This window comes from Saccostrea cucullata, unplaced genomic scaffold (genome assembly GCF_032062105.1).
Source record: "Saccostrea cucullata isolate Sc308-1 unplaced genomic scaffold, CSIRO_AGI_Scuc_v1 ctg6030, whole genome shotgun sequence".
Lineage (NCBI taxonomy): Eukaryota > Metazoa > Mollusca > Bivalvia > Ostreida > Ostreidae > Saccostrea > Saccostrea cuccullata.
This window is the reverse complement of record NW_026929363.1, coordinates 1-18,762: the sequence shown is the minus strand read 5'-3', so window position 1 is coordinate 18,762 and position 18,762 is coordinate 1. Positions and strand designations below refer to the sequence as shown.

At 34.4% G+C, this 18,762-nt stretch overlaps 2 long non-coding RNA genes across 2 annotated transcripts; one reads left to right on the top strand and one right to left on the bottom strand.

Annotated features, from left to right (window-relative positions):
* Positions 1–780: 780 nt before the first annotated feature.
* Positions 781–14,675, bottom strand: LOC134280609 (uncharacterized). Its single transcript, XR_009994937.1, has 4 exons — positions 14,544–14,675; positions 9,792–9,974; positions 5,297–5,479; positions 781–800 (listed from the first exon to the last, which is right to left on the bottom strand). It is a non-coding gene; the product is annotated as an uncharacterized LOC134280609 (long non-coding RNA).
* On the top strand, positions 14,261–14,663 carry LOC134280611 (uncharacterized). The gene is made up of 2 exons (XR_009994938.1): positions 14,261–14,305; positions 14,554–14,663. It is a non-coding gene; the product is annotated as an uncharacterized LOC134280611 (long non-coding RNA).
* Positions 14,676–18,762: the final 4,087 nt, after the last annotated feature.

Genomic DNA, 18,762 nt, shown 5'->3' with positions numbered 1-18,762 from the left:
TGTTGAGTAAAATACTTTGGAACAAAATGTATTGTTGTGTCCAAAAACTATGTAAAATTCAAAGTTACTAGGTTAATTTAGCCCACACTCTGAAGTTAATGACCAGATAATGCAAGAGAGATGTTACAAAATTGACGACGATGATGGCAGATCATAATTTAATGTTTGTCAATAACTCATAAATGGAAAGTATATAAGTCCAACCTTTCTAACAGAATGTAAATCTTCGAACAACATCAAGAGGTATGTATTTTCATATGTTTACTGTAATGTTAAGCTTCTTGTATGCTTTCTGTCAAAAAAGTGTTCATTTCATGAAAAAAATGTTATATTTTCCGCAGATTTGAGGCATTGTCCCTTAGTGAGAGCAAAATGAACGTAAGTAAAAGAAGTCTTGTGAAGGGAAATTTTACGATCACTTCTATAAATTGTGCCATCCAAATAAACACTTTATGAACATATGTCAAATGTTCACGAACGTTCAGGAAATCTCAATTTTTATCTGAAGAATATATCTTTTCTCAAACGTATTTGAAACATTTCATTTACAGTATTTGAATTTCATGATCTGCTCTTGATTTGGTTTTTCCATTAAACATCAGAAATGGCTGCTTACCAATTTTCAGATCAAAATATTGGTTTCTCTGCTGGTCGTTGGAATGATCGTGTCAACAGCGGTGGCTGACATTTGCACTGTTCGCTGCAGAACCGCTCGCCGAGACTGTGAGGAAAGTTGTAAGAAATTGAAGGCCAGGAGAAGACGGGACTGCGTTCGCTGACTGCGGGAATACCTTCAATGTCTGTAATAGACGATGTCGAAGAGACTAACTCTTTCCCTGGATTGGTCGTGAAATCCGAAAATATTGACCTGATTCATGATCGAAAATCAAATTAAAAGAATTGTTTCAAACACTTTTTCTTGTTCTCATTTTATTTTCCAAAATATCATCACAATTTCACAACAATTTGATGTATTGATGGATTTCAAAACAGATAAGTTTCCTAGTTATAATTAAATTTTACCTATATATATGATACTCTGAGTGTCTAAATATGTACTCAGTTTATTCGCAAGAACTAATTTTGGAGGTTGTTATTGAAATATATAGGTGTGTAAAGCTCTTTTCTTACAAAAATCCCAGTTATCTGTTATCAACTGTATGAATCTCATCCTTAGTATAGTAAATGTGATTGAGCTTAACATTGAGGTCAATCACAACTTCTCGTGCCTTTCCAACAAGCAGAAAAACAACCTCGAATGTAATACTTAGACGCCACGACATCACCCTTTTCACAATTTTTCACATCCGATTTATGTAAAGGTTATAGACTACTAATTTTACCCCTATTTCATTGACCACGAAAGTAGTACCAGTTTAAAACTACAGTTTTTTTCTTAAAAATTCTTTGGGATGTTTATGGAGTGGAATGGTGTTATTTTTGGGCATAGGTGGAAAGGAGAGGGGTTGAAAGAAAATATAAAATTGATAATAATGGGAAATTTTGCAGTGAAACGCGTAGTAGGAAGGGTGTAAAGAGGCACATATTTACCCTTTCCCCGAAGAGAAAGTGAAAAAACAGGGTAGGGGTTATTTGCGATGCCATAGCAGAACCTGTATCCTATGAATTTTCTCGAGAGCCTGAAAATTATTTTGAATTTTGAATTCTTCTTACTCTGTGCCAGGTTTCAGGTAATTTGAGACGGTGGGATTTTTTAAAATCAATTTTTACATTATAAAGGAATGTATAGCAAAATAATTGATAGTCTGTGTCATATGTCCTAAGAACTTTGGAGGTTGTTTTTCCGACGTCTGAAGGAAAGACCCACGCGATGTGATTGCCTTAAGGTGAGATGCTGAAATCTCAATTTCTTAAAAGTTTTAATTTAGCAATCAAACATCAGAGATTTCTAAACAATGTTGAAACACAAAACATTCTATTAACATTTACTATAAAAGTTTTACACCACGCTTTTGGGAGCCAAATTTTATTTTGATAAGGATCAGGCTAATAGTCGTCACAAGAGGATGCTTAGAAATTATAACCCGGGATTTAAAGACCCGCTCATTTATACAATTGTAATAAACACAAATACCACAACTCTGTAAACATTTAGATCACATATATTTCTTTATTTACATAAATACGCACAAGTACATGCAGCCAACAATAAATGTCCCTAGTGTTACTTAGAAGCTGCAATAAGATAATAACTTACAAAAATTTAAAGTTTCTAGAATTATAACGTCATGATAAGGATTATACAATCAATACAAATTCAGGAGTCTTAAGAGAGATCTATCAGATCACATACGAATAGTTGTCAGTTGTAAGAGTTTTAACATTTGATTGATGGATTGATTGATTGATTGTATATTGTTGAACGTCCCACTCGAGAATTTTTCACTCATATGGAGACGTCACCGTTTAGCGGTGAAGGTGCTTCAAAGAACTGCGAACGATAGTATTGTTCTCCCGCCTACCTCCAAGTCAATTTTCAAAAGTTAACATATTCGATGAATTTTTAAAAACAATTTATAGATAATTAAATGGATTTTCATAAAACATTACTTATTTGGGAAAACAAAGAGAAATAACTTTAAAATTCTTGTAAAACTTGTGTTTTTCGCTATAGAAATCAACGAAAAACGGAAAATATTTTAAAAAACATCTTTCCGCCCCGTGTGACAAAAATTCCTTTTTACAGGTAATATAGAATGTTAGTTCACAAATTCATACCAAAGCTTTTTGTGTGACATGGGGGGGGGGGGGAGGGGGCATATGTTCATTGACAAAAAACTATACAAAAAATGCTCATTTTCCACCAATTTCAAAGCGATTTACAACTGGAACACTATATTTTATTGATATATTTATGTTTTATTTATTTGTCTAAAACATAAGAAAAGATATAAAGAAAACTTAATCATATCCAAGACTATTTCAAAATATGGTGATGCTTGAAACTCCGATTTCAAATGAAAATATCGTCTACCCCCCTTTCTTCAAGAGCTGGAATTATGGATAATTTATTGTTTAGCGCTTGTATTAAGACAATTCATCAATTACCATTGAACTGTTCTTTGTATTAAACAAAGATTTTATGGCCAAATTGCTATTTATATTGAATTAAACGGTTCCAAAATGTAAGCGGGAATCGAGAGTTAGCGTGCGTATTTCTTTAGACCTATACTCAGGACTCAGGGCCATTGAGCAGTGAGGGTTCTTTATCGTGCCAACGCCTACCGTGACACAGGACCTATGTTTTTAAGGTCATATCCAACAGACCTGTGACTTTCACTTCTAGTGCCGAGCGCTTGGCGAAGGAACAGTCACTACCTATGTTTACGTCTTAGGTTTGATGCAGAGCCGGGAAGGAGAATCGAACTCAGGCCTCCCGATCTCGAAGCAAACGCTCTACCACTAGGCAACCGCGACCGGTTTGTAACATTTGATCATTCTTACATATAAACTTAAAAGCATACATCATTTTCCCTCAGCACAAAACACTGGCTTCAAATATACTTTGTAGTAGATGACAACAGGATTGTTTTGCAGGTTTCGATATAATTGTTGGGGAAATATTAATTCAGTAAAAATGTGTTAGTAACACGAAGGATATTTTCCGAACAAAAAGGACATAAAAGTAGCACAAAAGTTATATTGTTCAAATATTAATAAGAAATGATAAATTTGTTCCCATTACCTCCAAAAAAGCACTACAATGATATTACCTTATAAATGTTAATGAAAATATATGATTTTATAGATAAAATGGCTTGTGATTTCATATGTTTTAATATATTGAGTCTTAATAGTAACACCAAGGATAAAACAATAACAATTATACATATGGAGATGACGAACAGTATTCAAGGTCAAAAGTCCATAAAACAATACAAAATAGGAGCAAAGCAAATACGAATCTCAAAAACATCAGAGGTGTGATCAGGTGCCATGGAGGAGTAAGCATTCCCTTCCGACCGGTTACACCGCCGTGTGCTCCTTGTCATGATCGGGAAATAACGGAAAATTTCATTCAATTTGCATTGTAGAATCCAGATTTAATATTAGAACTTAAAAATGATGCAGAAGTTTAGAAATAAAGGTTCAGACCAAAATCTGCTCAGAAGCTCAGGATCAAATTTCCTTAAATTACAATTTGTCAACAAGACATAGACTCCATAATGTTTAGTTACATTTAATCCCATATTGGTCGGGAGAAGTATTTCAATATAGTTCAGTTGAGTACCATGTCATGTTTTCCCGTATCTTAAGGCATGTGAAATTTTTTTTAAAAGGGCAAACATTTAGGGAAACCGGCTATTTCAACTGAAAAGACAATACATCTTTGTTGAGAAGTATGCCAGACAATGTGTTTAATATGAGAGACATGACACATTATCAAAATGAACTAGGGTATTCCTGTAAAAACCTCTGTTGAACAATTTGTGAGCAATTCTAGGACCGATTTAAGTGTTGAGAAGGATATGGAGATAACGAACAGTATTCAATATCAAAGTCCATAAAACAATACAAAATAGGAGCAGAGCAAACACGGACCTCCGAAACATCAGAAGTGAGATCAGGTGCCATGGAAGAGTGAGCATCCTTTGCTGACCGGTCTCACCCGCCGTGTGCTCATTGTCATGATCGTGAAATAACGGAAAAATCCGTCGAAAACACAACTTTAGAACGAAATGTATTGTTGTGTCCAAAAACTATGTAAAACTCAAAGTTACTAGTACTAGGTTAACTTAGCCCACAACTCTGAAGTTAATGACCAGATAATGAAAGAGAGATGTTACAAGATTAACGATGATGATGGCAGATCACAATTTAATGTTTGTTAATAACTCATAAATAGAAAGTATAAAAGCCCAATCTTTCTAACAGAGTTTAAATCTTCGAACAACGTCAAAAGGTATGTTTTTTCATATATTTATTGTAATGTTAAGCATCTTGTATGCTTTCTGTCAGAAAAGTGTTCATTTCATGAAAAAATGTTATATTTTCCGCAGATTAGAGGCATTGTCCCTGAGTGAGAGCAAAATGAACGTAAGTAAAAGAAGTTTTGTGAAGGGAAATTTTACGATTACTTCTATAACCTGTGCCATCCAAATAAACACTTTATGAACATATATCAAATGTTCATGAACGTACAGGATATATCAATTTTTATCTGAAGAATGTATATTTTCTCAAACGTATTTGAAACATTTCATTTGCAGTATTTAAATTTCATTATCTGCTCTTGATTTGGTTTTTCCATTAAACATCAGAAATGACTGCTTACCAATTTTCAGATCAAATTATTGGTTTCCTTGCTGGTCGTTGGAATGATCGTGTCAACAGCGGTGGCTGATATTTGCACTGTTCGCTGCAGCACCGCTCGCCGAGATTGTGAGGAAAGTTGTAAGAAACTGAAAGCCAGGAGAAGACGGGACTGCGTCGCTGACTGCGGGAATACCTTCAATGTCTGTAATAGACGATGTCGAAGAGACTAACTCTTTCCCTGGATTGGCCGTGAAATCCGAGGAAATTGACCTGATTCCTGATCGAAAATCAAATTAAAAGAATTGTTTAGAACACTTTTTCTTGTTCTCTTTTTCTTTCCAAAATTTCATCACAATTTCACAACAATTTGATGTATTGATGGATTTCAAAACAGATAAGTTTCCTAATTATAATTAAATTTTACCTATATATATGATACTCTGAGTGTCTAAATATGTACTCAGTTTATTCGCAAGAACTAATTTTGGAGGTTGTTATTGAAATATATAGGTGTGTAAAGCTCTCTTCTTACAAAAATCCCAGTTATCTGTTATCAACTGTATGAATCTCATCCTTAGTATAGTAAATGTGATTGAGCTTTACATTGAGGTCAATCACAACTTCTCGTGCCTTTCCAACAAGCAGAAAAACAACCTCGAATGTAATACTTAGACGCCACGACATCCCCCTTTTCACAATTTTTAACATCCGGATTATGTAAAGGTTATAGACTACTAATTTTACCCCTATTTCATTGACCACGCAAGTAGTACCAGTTTGGAATGGAGTGGAATGTTGTTATTTTTGGGCATAGGTGGAAAGGAGAGGGGTTGAAAGAAAATATAAAATTGATAATAATGGGAAATTTTGCAGTGAAAGGCGTAGTAGGAAGGTTGTAAAGTGGCACATATTTACCCTTTCCCCGAAGAGAAAGTGAAAAAACAGGGTAGGGGTTATTTGCGATGCCATAGCAGAACCTGTATCCTATGAATTTTCTCGAGAGCCTGAAAATTATTTTGAATTTTGAATTCTTCTTACTCTGTGCCAGGTTTCAGGTAATTTGAGACGGTGGGATTTTTTAAAATCAATTTTTACATTATAAAGGAATGTATAGCAAAATAATTGATAGTCTGTGTCCTATGTCCTAAGAACTTTGGAGGTTGTTTTTCCGACGTCTGAAGGAAAGACCCACGCAATGTGATTGCCTTAAGGTGAGATGCTAAAACTCAATTTCTTAAAAGTTTTAATCTAGCAATCAAACATCAGAGATTTCTAAACAATGTTGAAACACAAAACATTCTATTAACATTTACTATAAAAGTTTTACATCACGCTTTTGGGAGCCAAATTTTATTTTGATAAGGATCAGGCATATAGTCGTCACAAGAGGATGCTTAGAAATTATAACCCGGGATTTAAAGACCCGCTCATTTATACAATTGTAATAAACACAAATACCACAACTCTGTAAACATTTAGATCACATATATTTCTTTATTTACATAAATACGCACAAGTACATGCAGCCAACAATAAATGTCCCTAGTGTTACTTAGAAGCTGCAATAAGATAATAACTTACAAAAATTTAAAGTTTCTAGAATTATAACGTCATGATAAGGATTATACAATCAATACAAATTCAGGAGTCTTAAGAGAGATCTATCAGATCACATACGAATAGTTGTCAGTTGTAAAACCCCCGTTTCCAAAAACGACCAACGGCCGACGGGTTTTGAAGCAAAAACGGGATTCTTCGGGTGACAGTCGTCAGTTCATCGGCCGTTGTCTTGGCCGATTTTGACCTCTTTTTTTTTGTCGGCCGACTAATTTTGTGTCCATCGGTCCAAGTTATAATTTTTCCTGCGTCGGTGGCCGATTTCCTCAATTGAAGTTATCCGTCGACCGACCTTCGATCATCGTCCGACCTTCGGCGGTCAGTTTATTAAGTCGGTCGTCCGTCGTTAGGCAATAAGATTGTTTAAAATTTCGGCCGACGGTTAAAATCAAACTGTAGCTCAGAGCTAGATGATCCGGCGACGATTGGCCGACTTATGAATATCTAACCTATTAGGGATACATAACACAAACAAAATTTTGGTGCATGGATTGATATATATTTTATGAACGGAAATAACATAAATAATTAATCCGTAAGATATGAAGAAATCTTAAGTATTCTTTGCTGCTTAGATATGCACCATTTGTCGTTTTTATGCCATTCCATACAAAATTTTGCACACATTTTCAACATTGAGTCACAATTTTATAAGATTCTGTCACTTTGCCTTGCAAACATTACTCACATCACCTATCTGAATATAGATCTTTGAAAAAAATATTGCTGATTTCGAGAGAAAAAGATTTTTTGTGTTATCTATACAAGTCATCGGTGTCCCTAGGAAATAATGTGACTGCTCCGTTCGCCCGATACTGAGTCGGCCGATCATGTTCTTTCAGCCGACAAGACCAAAAAAATTTTGTCGTCCGACCATCGGCTTAAATGTGACCTAGGCATAAGAATTGTAACATTTGATTGATGGATTGATTGATTGATTGTATATTGTTGAACGTCCCACTCGAGAATTTTTCACTCATATGGAGACGTCACCGTTTAGCGGTGAAGGTGCTTCAAAGAACTGCAAACGATAGTATTGTTCTCCCGCCTACCTCCAAGTCAATTTTCAAAAGTTAACATATTCGATGAATTTTTAAAAATTTTTTATAGATAATTAAATGGATTTTCATAAAACATTACTTATTTGGGAAAACAAAGAGAAATAACTTTAAAATTCTTGTAAAACTTGTGTTTTTCGCTATAGAAATCAACGAAAAACGGAAAATATTTTAAAAAACATCTTTCCGCCCCGTGTGACAAAAATTCCTTTTTACAGGAAAAATGGACTGTCAGTACACAAATCCATACCAAAACTTTTTGTGTGACATGGGGGGGGGGGGGGGGGGGGGGGGGGGGGGCATATGTTCATTGACAAAAAACTATACAAAAAATGCTCATTTTCCACCAATTTCAAAGCGATTTACAACTAGAACATTATATTTTATTGATATATTTATGTTTTATTTATTTGTCTAAAACATAAGAAAAGATATAAAGAAAATTTAATCGTATCCAAGACTATTTCAAAATATGGTGATGCTTGAAACTCCGATTTCAAATGAAAATATCGTCTACCCCCTTTTCTTCAAGAGCTGGAATTATTGATAATTTATTGTTTAGCGCTTGTATTAAGACAATTCATCAATTACCATTGAACTGTTCTTTGTATTAAACAAAGACAATACATCTTTGTTGAGAAGTATGCCAGACAATGTGTTTAATATGAAAGACATGACACATTATCAAAATGAACTAGGGTTTTTCTGTAAAAACCTCTGTTGAACAATTTGTGAGCAATTCTAGGACCGATTTAAGTGTTGAGAAGGATATGGAGATAACGAACAGTATTCAATATCAAAGTCCATAAAACAATACATTCTTCAGATAAAAATTGATATATCCTGTACGTTCATGAACATTTGATATATGTTCATAAAGTGTTTATTTGGATGGCACAGGTTATAGAAGTCCCAATCTTTCTACCAGAGTTTAAATCTTCGAACAACGTCAAAAGGTACTGTATGTTTTTTCATATATTTATTGTAATATTATGTATCTTGTATGCTTTCTGTCACAAAAGTGTTCAATTCATGAAAAAAATGTTATATTTTCCGCAGATTAGATTAGAGTACAAAATAGGAGCAGAGCAAACACGGACCTCCGAAACATCAGAAGTGAGATCAGGTGCCATGGAAGAGTGAGCATCCCTTGCTGACCGGTCTCACCCGCCGTGTGCTCATTGTCATGATCGTGAAATAACGGAAAAATCCGTCGAAAATACAACTTTAGAACGAAATGTATTGTTGTGTCCAAAAACTATGTAAAACTCAAAGTTACTAGTACTAGGTTAACTTAGCCCACAACTCTGAAGTTAATGACCAGATAATGCAAGAGAGATGTTACAAGATTAACGATGATGATGGCAGATCATAATTTAATGTTTGTTAATAACTCATAAATAGAAAGTATAAAAGCCCAATCTTTCTAAGAGAGTTTAAATCTTCGAACAACGTCAAAAGGTACTGTATGTTTTTTCATATATTTATTGTAATATTATGTATCTTGTATGCTTTCTGTCACAAAAGTGTTCAATTCATGAAAAAAATGTTATATTTTCCGCAGATTAGAGGCATTGTCCCTTAGTGAGAGCAAAATGAACGCAAGTAAAAGAAGTTTTGTGAAGGGAAATTTTACGATTACTTCTATAACCTGTGCCATCCAAATAAACACTTTATGAACATATATCAAATGTTCATGAACGTACAGGATATATCAATTTTTATCTGAAGAATGTATATTTTCTCAAACGTATTTGAAACATTTCATTTGCAGTATTTAAATTTCATTATCTGCTCTTGATTTGGTTTTTCCTTTAAACATCAGAAATGGCTGCTTACCAATTTTCAGGTCAAACTATTGGTTTCCCTGCTGGTCCTTGGAATGATCGTGTCAACAGCGGTGGCTGATATTTGCACTGTTCGCTGCAGCACCGCTCGTCGAGGCTGTGAGGAAAGTTGTAAGAAACTGAATGCCAGGAGAAGACGGGACTGCGTCGCTAACTGCGGGAATACCTTCAGTGTCTGCAATAGACGATGTCGCAGAGGCTAACTCACTTTCTGGATTGGTCGTGAAATTCCAAGGAAATTGATATGATTCATGATCGAAATCAAATTAAAATAATTGTTTCAAACACGTTTTTTTGTTCTCTTTTTGTTTCGAAAATATCACATTGATGGATTCCAAAAACAGATAAGTCTCCTAATTACAATTAAATTTTACCTATATATATGATACTCTGAGTGTCTAAATATGTACTCAGTTTATTCGCAAGAACTAATTTTGGAGGTTGTTATTGAAATATATAGGTGTGTAAAGCTCTTTTCTTAAAAATACCTGTTATCTGTTATCAACTGTATGAATCTCATCCTTAGTATAATAAAATGATTGAGCTTAACATTGAGGTCAATCGCAACTTCTCGGGCCTTTCCAACAAGCAGAAAAACAACCTCGAATGTCACGACATCCCCCCTTTTCACAATCTTTGAAATAAATGTTGGAAGACCTCTTATCTGTGGAGTACGCGGTTTAACTTAATTGAATGTAAAGATATTGCCTAAAATATATCGTGCCGTTTAAAAAAAATCATACAACACATTATCTTCTAAAACTGCAAAAACTGTGGAAAAACCACTGACCAAAACTAAACAGGAACCATAGTTTTAACAACCTGGACCATATCTTTCATCAACCTTATACTGATTCACTCAACATTTCAGTTGATTATATTTTAAACTCAGATGAGGAAGGATATGAATAGCAGATGAGTGAAAATGAGAAGGGTTGTGTCTGTAAGAATTTTTATTTGCAGATGAGCGAAAATTACAAGTGTTGAGTCTGTAAGAATTTGTGAGTAAAGTCAAGAATTTTTTATGAAATTGCATTTTTCAAATGGTTTCAATGTGAGTCATTTGGACCTTGGGTTCATCTCCAGGACTGTTCACCTGTTTGTGCTGTCAGGAAAAACACATCATTTTTAAATTGTCCATGCTGTGAATAAATGACATCTACAATAAAATGTAATTGCATTTAAATAACGTTTGTGCGCATGGAGAGAAATTGTACTCACTGAAACATCTGTTTTCCAAGCATTATCATCATCTGGTATTGCATGTTAATACAATAAATATTAATTATGTGTACATGATTAAATATATTTAATATATTTTTACGATATACTTTTCATTTTGATTATTGCCCTAGCTGTTCACCTTATTGTAGTAAAGAACTTTATCGACGAATCAAACTATCGGAAACATATGACGCTCCTTTTGATTGGTCAATTACGGTTTCCATTTTACTGTTAGCTAGAAAATGCATATGATGTCGACTTTATGCCCATTTTTTGTCAGTGATTTTTAATGAAAAGCCCAGGGTTCAAAATTGAAAGAGTCTGAAAATCTTTGACTGAACTTGAAAAAAATTAGGACCGCTGTTATTGTTAGACTATCGGAAACCCATGACGCCAGGATACTAAAGACGGAAATTTTAATCCGTCTATTCTGTTTTTGATGAAATAGGAAGATGTATAAATTTTTAACATCCGGATAATGGAAAGGTTACAGACTACTAATTTTACCCCTATTTCATTGACCACGCAAGTAGTACCTGTTTAGAAATAGAGCTTTTTTCTTAAAAATTCTTTGGGATGTTTATGGAGTGGAATAGTGTTATTTTTGGGCATAGGTGGAAAGGAGAGGGGTTGAAAGAAAATATAAAATTGATAATAATGGGAAATTTTACACTGAAACGCGTAGTAGGAAGGGTGTAAAGAGGCACATATTTACCGTTTCCCCGAAGAGAAAGTGAAAAAAAGCTTCTAGGGGTTATTTGCGATACCATAGCAGAACCTGCATACTATGAATTTTCCCGAGAGCCTGAAAATTATTTTGGACTTTAATTCTTCTTACTCTGTGCCAGTTTTCAGGTAATTTGAGACGGTGGGATTTTTTTAAAATCAATTTTTACATTATAAAGGAATGTATAGCAAAATAATTGATAGTCTGTGTCCTATGTCCTAAGAACTTTCGAGGTTGTTTTTTCCGACCTCTGAAGGAAAGACCCGAGTCGATGTGATTGCATTAAGGTGAAATGCTGAAATCTCAATTTCTTAAAAGTTTTATTTTAGCAATCAAACAACAGAGGTTCCTAAACAATGTTGAAACACAAAACATTCTATTCACATTTACTATAAAAGTTTTACACCAAATTTTGGGAGCCAAATTTTATTTTGATAAGGATCAGGCTAATAGTCATCACTAGAGGGTGCTTAGATACTATAACCCGGAAATTAAAGACCCGTTCATTTCTACAATTGTAATAAACTTAAATACCACAACTCTGTAAACATTTAGATCACTTTCATAAATATACATAAGTACATGCAGCCAACAATAAATGTCCATAGTGTTACTTAGAAGCTGCAATAAGATAATAACTTACAAAAATTTCAGGTTTCTAGAATTATAACGCCAACGTCTTGATAAGAATTATACAATCAATACAAATTGATGATTCTTAAGTGAGATCTATCAGATCACATACGAATAGTTGTCAGTTGTAAGAATTGTAACATTTGATTGATGGATGGATTGATTGTGTATTGTTGAGCGTCCCACTCGAGAATTTTTCACTCATATGGAGACGTCACCGTTTGCCGGTAAAGGGCTTCAAATTTAGACCTATACTCGGCACTCACGGCCATTTAGCAGTGAGGGTTCTTTATCGCGCCAACGCCTACTGTGACACTGGGCCTACGTTTTTAAAATCATATCCGAAAGACCCGTGACTTTCACGTCTAGTGCCGAGCGCTTGGCGAAGAAACAGTGACTACCTGTGTTTACGTCTTAGGTTTGACGCGGCGCCGGGAACGAGAATCGAACTCGGGCCTCCCGTGATCACGAATCGAACGCTCTACCACTAGGCTACCGTGACCGGTTTGTAACATTAGATCATTCTTACATATAAATTTAAAGCATACATCATTTTACCTCAGCACAAAACACTGGCTTCAAATATACTTTGTAGTAGATGACAACAGGATTGTTTTGCAGGTTTCGATATAATTGTGGGGGAAAAAATTAACTCAGTAAAAATGTGTTAGTAACACGAAGGATATTTTCCTAACACAAAGGACATAAAAGTAGCACAAAAGTTATTTTGTTCAAATATTAATAAGAAATGATAAATGTGTTTCAATTACCACCAAAACAGCACTACAATGATATTACCTTATAAATGTTAATGAAAGTATATGATTTTATAGATAAAATGGCTTGTGATTTCATATCTTTTAATATAAAGAGTCTAAATAGTAACGCCAGGGATAAAACAATAACAATGAAATATACGGAGATAACGAACAGTATTCGAGATCAAAAGTCCATAAAACAATACAAAATAGGAGCAGAGCAAATTCGGACCTCCAGAACATCAGAGGTGTGATCAGGTGCCATGGAGGAGTGAACATTCCCTGCCGACCGGTCCCACCCGCCGTGTGCTCCTTGTCATGATGGGAAATAACGGAAAATTTTATTCAATTTGCATAGTAGAATCCAGGTTTAATATTAGAACTCAAAAATGATGCAGAAGTTTAGAAATAAAGATTCAGACCAAAATCTGCTCAGAAGCTCAGGATCAAATTTCCTTAAACTACAATTTGTCAACAAGACATTGACTCCATAATGTTTAGTTATATTTAATCCCATAAAGGTTGGGTATAGTATTTCAATATAGTTGAGTTGAATACTATGTCACGTTTTCCCGTATTTTAAGGCATCTGAAATTTTTCTAAAAGGGCAAACATTAAGGGAAACCGTCTATTTCAACTACAAAAACAATACATCTTTGTTGAGAAGTATGCCAGACAGTGTGCATAATATGAAAGAGAAGACACGTTATTAAATGAACTAGGGTTTTCCTGTAAAAACCGCTGTTGAACAATTTGTGAGTAATTCTAGGACCGATTTAACTGTTGAGTAAAATACAACTTTAGAAAGAAATGTATTGTTGTGTCCAAAAACTATTAAAACTTAAAGTTACTAGTACTAGGTTAACTAAGCCCACATCTCTGAAGTTAATGACCCGATAATGCAAGAGAGATGTTACAAAATTAACGATGGTGATGGCAGATCATAATTTAATATTTGTCAATATCTCATAAATAGAAAGTATAAAAGCCCAGTCTTTCTAACAGTAAATCTTCGAACATTGTCAAAAGGTACGTTTTTTTCATATATTTACTGTAATGTTAAGCTTCTTGTATGCTTTCTGTCAGAAAATGTTCATTTCATGACAAAAAAGTTATATTTCCCGCAGATTAGAGGCATTGTCCCTTATTGAGAGCAAAATGAACGTAAGTAAAAGAAGTTTTGTGAAGGGAAATTTTACGATTACTTCTATAAATTGTGCCATCCAAATAAACACTTTATGAACATATATCAAATGTTCACGAACGTTCAGGAAATCTCAATTTTTATCTGAAGAATGTATCTTTTCTCAAATGTATTTGAAACATTTCATTTACAGTATTTTAATTTCGTTATCTGCTCTTGATTTGGTTTTTCCACTATACATCAGAAATGGCTGCTTACCAATTTTCAGGTCAAACTATTGGTTTCTCTGCTGGTCGTTGGAATGATCGTGTCAACAGCGGTGGCTGATATTTGCACTGTTCGCTGCAGAACCGCTCGCCGAGACTGTGAGGAAAGTTGTAAGAAACTGAAGGCCAGGAGGAGACGGGACTGCGTCGCTAACTGCGGGAATACCTTCAATGTCTGCAATAGACGATGTCGAAGAGACTAACTCTTTCCCTGGATTGGTCCTGAAATTCGAGGAAATTGACCTGATTCATGACCGAAAATCAAATTAAAAGAATTGTTTCAAACACTTTTTCTTGTTCTCTTTTTATTTCCAAAATATCATCAAATTGATGTATTGATGGATTTCAAAAACAGATAAGTCTCCTTATCATAATTAAATTTTACCTATAGATATAATGCTCTGAGTGTCTAATTATGTTCTCAGTTTATTCGCAAGAATTAATTTTGGAAGTTGTTATTGAAATGTATAGGTAAAGCTCTTTTCTTACAAAAATCCCAGTTATCTGTTATAAATTGTATGAATCTCATCCTTAGTATAATAAATGTGACTGAGCTTAACATTAAGGTCAGTCGCAACTTCTCGGGCCTTTCCAACAAGCGGAAAAACAACCTCGAATGTAATACGTAGACGACATCCCCCCCCCTTTTCACAAACTTTGAAATAAATGTTGAAATACCTCTTATCTGTGGAGTATGGGGTTTAACGTAATTGAATGTAAAGATATTACCTAAAATATACTACAGAAGGGAATTTTAATCCGTCTATTCTGTTTTTGATTAAGTAGGAAGATGTATAAATTTTTAACATGCGCATTATGTTAAGGTTACAGACTACTAATTTTACCCTTATTTCATTTACAGACTACTAATTTTACCCCTATTTCATTAAGTAGTACCTGTTTAAAAATAGAGCTTTCTTCTTAAAAAATCCTTTGGGATGTTTATGAAGTGCAATGGTGTTATTTTTGGGCATAGATGGAAAGGACAGGGATTGAAAGAAAATATAAAATTGATAATGATGGGAAATTTTGCACTGAAACGCGTAGTAGGAAGGGTGTAAAGAGGCCCATATTTACCCTTTCCCCGAAGAGAAAGTGGGAAAAAAAAACAGGTTAGGTGTTATTTGCGATGCCATAGCAGAACCTGCATACTATGAATTTCCCCGAGAGCCTGAAATTTTTTTTCTTCTTACTCTGTGCCAGGTTTCAAGTAATTTGAGACGGTGTGATTTTTTAAATCAATTTTTGCATAAAAGAGATATGTTTAGCAAAATAATTGATAGTCTGTGTCCTATGTCCTAAGAACTCTTCGAGGTTGTTTTTTCCGACGTCTGAAGGAAAGACCCGAGACGATGTGATTGCATTAAGGTGAGATGCTGAAATCTCAATTTCTTAAAAGTTTTATTTTAGCAATCAAACATCAGAGGTTCCTAAACAATATTGAAGCACAAAGAATTCTATTTACATTTACTATAAAAGTTTTACACCACGCTTTTGGGAGCCAAATCTTATTCTGATGAGGATCAGGCTAATAGTCGTCACTAGAGGGTGCTTAGAAACCATAACCCGGAAATTAAAGACTCGTTCATTTATACAATTGTAATAAACCCAAATACCACAACTCTGTAAACATTTAGATCACATATATTTCTTTATTTACATAAATACGCATAAGTACATGCAGTCAACAATAAATGTCCATAGTGTTACTTAGAAGCTGCAATAAGATAATAACTTACAAAAATTTAAAGTTTCTAGAATTATAACGTCAATCTTGATAAGAATTATACAATCAATACAAATTGAGGAGTCTTAAGAGAGATCTATCAGATCACATACGAATAGTTGTCAGTTGTAAGAGTTGTAACATTTGATTGATGGATTGATTGATTGATTGTATATTGTTGAACGTCCCACTCGAGAATTTTTCACACATATGGAGACGTCACCGTTTAGCGGTGAAGGGCTTCAAAGAACTGCGAACGATAGTATTGTTCTCCCGCCTACCTCCAAGTCAATTTTCAAAAGTTAACATATTCGATGAATTTTTAAAAATGTTTATAGATAATTATATGGATTTTTATAAAACATTACTTATTTGGGAAAACAAAGAGGGATAACTTTAAAATTTTGGTAAAACTTGTGTTTTTCGCTATAGAAATCAACGAAAATCGGAAAATATTTTAAAAACATCTTTTCGCCCCCTGTGACAAAAATTCCTTTTTACAGGTAATATGGAATGTTATTTCACAAATCTATACCAAAGCTTTTTGTGTTACACGGGGGGGGGGGGGGAGAGACATATGTTCATTGACATAAAAACTATAAAAATGCTCATTTTTCACCATTTTTCAAAGCGATTTACAACTGAAACAATATATTTTATTGATATATTTATGTTTCATTTATTTGTCTAAAACATAAGAAAAGATATACGGAAAATTTAATCATATCCAAGACTATTTCAAAATATGGTGATGCTTGAAACTCCGATTTCAAATGAAAATATCGTCTACCCCCCTTTCTTCAAGAGCTGGAATTATGGATAATTTACTGTTTAGCGCTTGTATTAAAACAATTCATCAATTACCATTGAACTGTTCTTTGTATTAAACAAAGATTTTATGGCCAAATTGCTATTTATATTGAATTAAATGGTTCCAAAATGTAAGTGGGAATCGAGAGTTAGCGTGCGTATTTCTTTACACCTATACTCAGCACTCAGGGCCATTGAGCAGTGAGGGTTCTTTATCGTGCCAACGCCTACCGTGACACGGGGCCGACGTTTTTAAGATCATATCCGAAGGACCCGTGACTTTCACTTCTAGTGCCGAGCGCTTGGCGAAGGAACAGTAACTACCTATGTTTACGTCTTAGGTTTGACGCGGCGCCGGGAAGGTGAATCGAACTCGGGCCTCCCGCGATCACGAAGCGAACGCTCTACCACTAGGCTACCGTGACCAGTTTGTAACATTAGATCATTATTACATATAAATTTAAAGCATACATCATTTTACCTCAGCACAAAACACTGGCTTCAATTATACTTTGTAGAAGATGACAACAGGATTGTTTTGCAGGTTTCGATATAATTGTGGGGGAAAAAATGAACTCAGTAAAAATGTGTTAGTAACACGAAGGATATTTTCCGAACAAAAAGGACATAAAAGTAATACAAAAATAAGAAATGATAAATTTGTTCCCATTACCTCCAAAAAAAGCACTACAATGATATTACCTTATAAATGTTAATGAAAGTGTACGATTTTATATATAAAATGGCTTGTGATTTCATATATATATTTTAATATATTGAGTCTTAATGGTAACACCAAGGATAAAACAATAACAATTATATATATGGAGATAACGAACAGTATTGAAGATCAAAAGTCTATAAAACAATACAAAATAGGAGCAAAGCAAATACGAATCTCTAAAACATCAGAGGTGGGATCAGGTGCCATGGAGGAGTGAATATTCCCTGCCGACCGGTCACACCCGCCGTGTGCTCCTTGTCATGATCGGGAAATAACGGAAAATGTCATTCAATTTGCATTGTAGAATCCAGATTAAGTATTAGAACTTAAAAATGATGCAGAAGTTTAGAAATAAAGGTCCAGACCAAAATCTGCTGAGAAGCTCACCATCGAATTTTTTTAAAACTACAATTTGTCAACAAGACATTGACTCCATAATATTTAGTTACATTTGATCCCATATTGGTCGGGAGAAGTATTTCAATATAGTTCAGGTGAATACTATGTCATGTTTTCCCGTATTTTAAGGCATCTGAAAATTTTTTTTAAAAGTGCAAACATGTAGGGAAACCGGCTATTTCAACTGAAAAGACAATACATCTTTGTTGAGAAGTATGCCAGACAATGTGTTTAATATGAAAGAGAAGACACATTATCAAAATGAACTAGGGCTTTCCTGTAAAAACCTCTGTTGAACAATTTGTGAGCAATTCTAGGACCGATTTAACTGTTGAGAAGGATATGGAGATAACGAAGAGTATTCAATATCAAAGTCCATAAAACAATACAAAATAAGAGCAGAGCAAACACGGACCTCCGAAACATCAGAAGTGAGATCAGGTGCCATGGAGGAGTGAGCCTCCCTTGCTGACTGGTCACACCCGCCGTGTGCTCATTGTCATGATCGTGAAATAACGGAAAAATCCGTCGAAAATACAACTTTAGAACGAA